We start from the raw sequence: 7,074 nt of genomic DNA, 5'->3' as shown, positions 1-7,074 counted from the left end.
AACGGAATGAACGGAATGAACGGAATGAACGGAATGAACGGAACGGAATGAACGGAACGGAACGATTTTGTATAAGGATCGGAACGGAACGGCCTACATAAAGAACGGAACTTTTTTTCTAGGTTCGGACCGGAACGGCCAACACTAGTATAAACTCGAGATTCAGTGCAATAACTTATCGCGTATTAAAACAATCACATTGAAGAACTTTTCAATTGGTACAGGCCTGTGTTAGCAAAACCAACGTATGCTGAACAAAAATCGTCAATAAATTCTCAATGCATTCGGAAGACATGACACGCAAGAAGCAGTTACTTTGCAAGTAAATAAATCTATTTTTTTTTAACTTTATTATCTTAACGATAGCTTCGTCATCTCAACACAAGTATGAGGAGGGCATCATCATCATCATCATCATCTTCTTATTTTTGTTGTGTAATTACCTACGCAGTTATGCCGGCTTATCATGGATTTCGAGGATTTAAATGAATACCTACGAGAGATATTGAACACCCTAACGAATAATAAGATTTGCTATCATCTCTCTTGCTAACCTTTATTGCAATTCTCTGACTACACAAATGTCTGGAGAAATTTTGGAGAACAATGATAAGTTATATTCAAAGCGATAAATTTGTCTATAATTATGCTACTTGTCCTAGAAATGATGGGCCCTAAAGAAGAAATTGATTTTCTAATTATACAAATAAGAAATGAACTTAATACGATAATGAGTGTAATATTATTTGTCTTTATCAAGGGATTATTATCATTATCATTAGCCTTTAGTTTTGAAAGTGTTCACCCATGAATGCATAGACAATGGGCCAAATGGGTCGTCGGAGGGGCATACATAAGTTATTGCATCTGGATTTAATAATTTGGCCGGTCTGGTGGTACAGTCGTCAACTCGTACGACGTAACAACATGCCCGTCATGGGTTCAAGCCCCGAATAGACCGTGCCCCCATACGTAGGACTGACTATCCTGCTATGGTAATAAATAAGTCACTGAAAGTCAAGCTCACTTTACTAGTGGGTACAGACAGGCCTTGACCGACAACGGTTGTTGTGCCAAAGAAGAAGAAGAAGAAATAAGATAAATGGTGTAATATCATTTGCCTTAAGTTTCTAAAATTGTAACCTACAAATTCACAGAAAATGGGCCAAATGGGTCGTCGAAGGGACATACATGAATTCTTCCATCTGTATTTAATAATAATTTAGCCGTTTTGCAGACAAGGAACCTTAAAGAATGAGACTGCACAAAAATTTGAGTACGATGAGGACATCGTATGGGACAGATTCAATCGAAGACAAAGCTGTGAGATATATAGATGGGCATAATTCAATATTTTTTTGTGTGTTGAAATTCTCATGTACTTCTCATATAATATAATTTTTGAAATTAAATACTACTTGCATGTGCGTAAACTAGTGACAGATCAAGCGCTACGCAGACTAAGCGATGGCTTGGGGTCCCGAGGCCAGTAGTCTAACAGTTCACTCCCGCCAGTAAATTGTTGCAGATGCAATCTTCAATTCTCGAGTCACCGACCTCCGCAAGACATTGAAGCAGGGCCTCAACTCGCCTTAATCTGCCACTGGCTTTCGGTCGTCCTGGTTATTTTTATAGTCCAAGAAAGTCTGGTCAATAGAACGATGGTGGATGTTTTTTTCAAGCAATTGCTAACATGGAACACGTCGTTACTTGTTTATCCGTACGATTATACCACACACCCACCGAGTTAAATGCGGTTCAGAAGCTATCTAGGTTATGAGTTTCCTAGAAATCCTTAATCTCTACCGCTGATGGTAGTAACGCTGTTTGTTGATTATAATGCTAGCCCGGTTCCATACCTAGATTATTTTCCACGAAAAACCCCGCTTATGATTTTTCTGTACGTGAGGGGTGTTACGATACTGTAGGTTGGGAACCACGAACGGCACCTAAAGACTATAATCATTGGTTGAAGTAATGCTCTAGCGGGCGATCCGGCCAGTTTCCTTGAGACACAGAGAGTTTTAGTGGTAAAAATCCATCTGCATACGTAGGTACCTTGGTGTTCTGTCTATCATATGTCCTATGAAAGGTTCTCTCTTGTCTTAAACGGGAAAAGGCTATAATCATTAAGAGAAAGGATTAACGAAACGACCGCCATCAAGCCTCAAAGGAGATTCGGGTCAATGTTATAGTCAAATGGTAGAAGATAATCTATGAATACAAAATTAGAAAAAAGTTAAACATATTTATTTTATGTTTGAACTTTTACACATTTGTTAACTGAATTAAATAATAAATAATAACACAAAATACAATACAATGAAGTATGGGGCCGCGCGCACAAGCCGCACCGTGAGCCCTACCGGGAGCCCTGCTCGACCGGTAGCCTGTTACACACTCCCGCGTTAGGTGCGCTCTGCACACACTTAGCGCGCATCGCTAAGTGCGGCGTATTAGTGTGCGTGAGCGCAGTGTCGATTCCTGGATGTCGACCAGCAGCAGCGCAACTGCTACGGCGAATCCAGGGCTCGGCACGTCTATCCACAACATCTCCCCCTTTTAATAACCGAAGGGTCGAACCGACGCGGGTGATATTCCACAACGGAATACCAGCGTGGTGACACCCTTCGACCGATGGTACGTAGTGGGGCCCGTGATGCTGCTGCGCTCATGTTCCCGGGCGGCGGCGATGATGCCGCGTTCGCGTTCCTCGGGTTGCGGCTGTTGTTTCTGGAGCGGCGGCGATGAAGCCGCGTTCGCTGTCCTCGGGTCGCGTCTGCGATGATGACCTGTTGTCCCGGGGCGGCGGCGATGATGCTGCGTTCGCTTTCCTCGGGAGCGTCTGCTATGGTGCACCGTTGTCCCGGGCGGCGGCGATGATGCCGCGTTCGCGTCCTCGGATTGTAGCGTCGCTGCTACGCCTGCCGGGAGGTGAGGGTGGTGCCGCGATGAAACCTTGCACCGGCAGGGCCATGACCGGCGACAGCAATGGCCGGCCACAGCGATGGCGTCTCTGGCTGGACGTGCTGGGTTTGCTGCAGGTGAGGCGGAATGTGTCGTCGCCTATGATGCGAGGCTGCTGCGTTGCAGCCGAGGCGACTTACGTGTCGCCGTTGGTGATGCGGGGCTCGAGCCGCGGCGGGAATGCGACCACGCCGATGACGTGCTGCCGTGCTGTAGTCAAAGCAACCTGCGGGTTGCCGATGATGAGGCGGACTCGAGCCTTGGCGGGATTGCGACCTCGCCGATGATGTGCTGAAGTGCTGCAGCCGAAGCAACTTGCGCGTTGCTGTTGGTGTTGCTGGGCTCGAGCTGCGGTGGGATAGCTGCTTCGCCGATGACGTGCTGCAGGGCTCGAGCCGCGGCGGGGAATGCGACCTCGCCGATGACGTGCTGCGGTGCTACAGCCGAAGCAACTTGCGCGTTGCTGTTGGTGTTGCTGGGCTCGAGCTGCGGCGGGATAGCTGCTTCGCCGATGACGTGCTGCAGGCCTCGAGCCGGGGCGGAATGTGCCGTCGCCCTTGATTTGCGGCTGCAGTGGGTGGTGTGTAGCCGGCTGCCCATTGCAGCGGTCGCCAGTGATGGGACAGCAGCCGGGGCCACGGTGTCTGCGGTGGCGGCGGCCCGATGTTCCGCGGTATCCAAAGGCACAGGGAACCGTGCCATCGCGATGGCCGCTGCACTGACGCTGCAGAAAGGCCAGACGAAACGCGATGGCTGCTGCGGGTTCTGTAGGATCCTCCTTGCGCAAGAGAATCCCATCCTCGTCGCCACTTTTATGTTTGGACATTTACACATTTATTACACATATTAAATGATACAAAACACAATACAATGATGTATGGGGCCGCGCGCACAAGCCGCACCGTGAGCCCTACCGGGAGCCCTGCTCGACCGGTAGCCTGTTACACACTCCCGCGTTAGGTGCGCTCTGCACACACTTAGCGCGCATCGCTAAGTGCGGCGTATTAGTGTGCGTGAGCGCAGTGTCGATTCCTGGATGTCGACCAGCAGCAGCGCAACTGCTACGGCGAATCCAGGGCTCGGCACGTCTATCCACAACAATTTAAGAGGATTTTTTAGAGAAAATGTACGTTGAATGGATTCAATTGAAGCATTTTATCGACAGCCATCATTTCTCCAACTCGTGTATACAGTAAGCTCACTGTGTATCCATGGGAACGCCCTATTATGCTCTGCACATAATTCCATCCTAGCAACCTTGCAACCTGCTCCCGCGATGCAAAATTATTACAACGAATCTAACAGTGCAGTTGGTCGTTCCGTACAAGTAAAACCCCTGGCCAAGTGTCCGCAAAAGCACCCAACAAAAAAAGCCACAACAAAAAAATGGGCCCGACAATAAAACAAACGAAGCAGCAGTGATGATTTCCCCCTCCGTACCATCGCCACGAACGAAGAAGCGCCATCGCTGGAGAAAACGGAACAGTTCCTACTTCACCAAATATCCGTCATCGAGAAGCGCATCAGGAGATTGAGCTGGCACAATCGACCGCATCCAGCCCGGTGCCGCCGAACATTCAAGCGAAGCTGTACGCGCTGCGCAAGATTCAGCTGGACATCGTCGAGCGGGAGGTTAAAGTTCCACCTGAAGGCGCACGAGATGGAGGTCCAGTATCAGGCGGAGTTTGCCGAGTGTCACGACAAGAGTGGCCCGCATCGTCAACGGGCTGGACGTGCCGGAGCTGACGGAATCGAACCCTGCCCCGAACGATGCGGCCGACCAGCCGACCGGTGTGCCCGAGTTTTGGCTGACCGTGCTAAAGTCCAGCTTCCTCGAGCACATGATCCAGGAGCGGGACGAGCCGGTGCTGAAGCAGCTGCAGGACATTCGGGTCATGCTGGTGAGCGAACCGGTGCCCGGGTTCGAACTGCTCTTTTCCTTCGCCCCCAACGCGTACTTCGCGAACGAGGTGCTGAGCAAGAAGTACTTTTTGCGCTGCGCCCCGAACCCGGACGCACCGGCCAAGTTTAACGGGTTCGAAATCTACAGCTGCGAGGGTGGCACCATCGACTGGAAGGATGGGCACAATCTGGTGGAGGCACCCGGCAGTTCGTTCTTCGATTTTTTCAACCCCGAAAGCATGACGAACGCCGACTACGATGCGGACTTTAACGAGGCAATCATGGAGTGTGATTCCAGTACGGGTACCACATCAAGGAGACGATCATCCCGCGGGCGGTGTTTTCTGTTTCTGAAGGAAAACATTAACCTCGGCGATGAGAACCACTTCACGTGCTGCTGCGATCGGTGCGTGTACATTGATAGTTTGGAGGATCTGGGAGCGCACCCGGCGCTGGACGGAGACGATGACGGCGACGATGAGCCGGCAAGCCAGGATCCGTGCAGCACGCGAATGGTGAAGAGGCCGAAAGTGAATCGGTTTAGAGTGGGGAAGGGGAGTTTTTAGAAATTGAATTTCAACATTTCGTGATGTGTAAATTATGTCCATGTTGGTTGGAAACAAGTGGTGCCCAATATATTATGTATCTGTTAGTCCTATACACATGCACACCGTTTGTGACCTAATTGAATTCCCTACTTTTAGCCGTGCTCATCCCCCACTAACAATGCAACAGGTATTTTAAGGTGTGGCAAACAAGTGCACCGTACCCGATTGAATCTGGCTCCACTAATGACGAGCCCCGTTTTTGTGGCGGTGTAGTGTGTCCGCGCGTTCTATTCTGTTTGTGGTGCAACTTTCTCCCCCACATCCGGGGCTGGGAGGAGCTGACGTGTATTTGCAATCAACCATTGTGCAACGAAGCAGCCCGAGACGCATGAAAGGGAAAAACACCCCCCAAAAACCAAACCCCTTCCCGTCAACTTTGAAATGGGTGTGTGAACATGAATCAATGCAAGACGATAGTAGTAGGTGGCAGCTTCGCTCATCCCTCTTCCCGTACGTGCGATACGTGGTCAGCTCCACCAGCAACTTCCGAATGTAGGCCATTGTGTCAGTAGGCGGGCTGGCGGGTATGAATGGAACCCGGAAAGTGCAACACCCCGGAACGTTGGCGGAATTTACCACCGTAATCCCATTTGTGGGTGTCGTTTTGTTTGCGCTCTCTAGCGGGTGTGGTGTTGATGGGTACTGTAGTTTGTCTGTCTGGAAGTTTCCGCAACTAACCGATTACGTTTGACCGATGCTTACTGATATTGGTTTTTTTTTTGCAAAATGCTCACGCATTCAGTGTCGTAACTTTGGGCAAGGTAGGTCAGCACAAATGCGTTTTTTTGCGAAGCCACAGAGTGTATCGTTCTGCGACCTTACGCATTTAATGTCGTACAAGATTTGCGCAAAGGTAGGGTCTGTTGGAACATTTGCTTATCATAGCCTTGGGAGATATTAATATTTTTTACAATATTCAGTCGCTTATTTAACTGTATTGCTTATCTGTTATATTAAAAACGAGCGCTACACTCAATGTATAGACACTATCGATTGATTTAAAAAATGGGTTGAATAGGTTTAAGATAAAACTAAAATAATAGTATAATGTTTAAAATTTAAGACAAATGAAAATGTTGTCCAAACCATTAGCCAAGATCACCTGATCTTTGATCAGGTCGCATTATCTGACTTATTAGTCAAATCTGCCGGACTCATCTGCCAGAACTTATAGGTTTAAACTTATTAAACTTAAACAGAACTTATTAAATCTTCCTTGTTGATCTCATAAAGGCGTTTTTAAACTTACTTTTTATACTATACGTAGTTATACGCGGAACAATTTAAGAGGGAGTCTACATTTTCAAGGCTGTGCTAAATTTTGTTTGAAGAAAAATAACCGATTTCTCGGTATTGTTTCTGCAACGTGGTTCAACTTATGTATTCTGGCTAATGGTCGTTCGTGGTGGAGTATTTTTAACTTTCTCTCTTGACTTGTTATATTGTAAATTTTTATCTACCAAACTAGTGATCGGAAAAGTTTAACTTTTGATCGGAATTGGTTACGGCTCTCTCATTTTATTTTTTGGAATCGATTGTGGATAGTGTGGTGCGAATCCGAAGCTGATTACGAATTGTGGAATTGGAATCGGATACG

At 47.9% G+C, this 7,074-nt stretch overlaps 1 pseudogene; it reads left to right on the top strand.

The window, feature by feature from the left end:
• Window positions 1-2,747: 2,747 nt before the first annotated feature.
• Window positions 2,748-5,479, top strand: LOC121603142 (annotated as a pseudogene).
• The last annotated feature ends 1,595 nt before the right edge of the window (window positions 5,480-7,074 follow it).

Source organism: Anopheles merus, unplaced genomic scaffold, assembly GCF_017562075.2.
Source record: "Anopheles merus strain MAF unplaced genomic scaffold, AmerM5.1 LNR4000880, whole genome shotgun sequence".
NCBI lineage: Eukaryota > Metazoa > Arthropoda > Insecta > Diptera > Culicidae > Anopheles > Anopheles merus.
The sequence above is the reverse complement of the archived record's forward strand: the minus strand, read 5'-3'. Positions and strand labels throughout refer to the sequence as shown.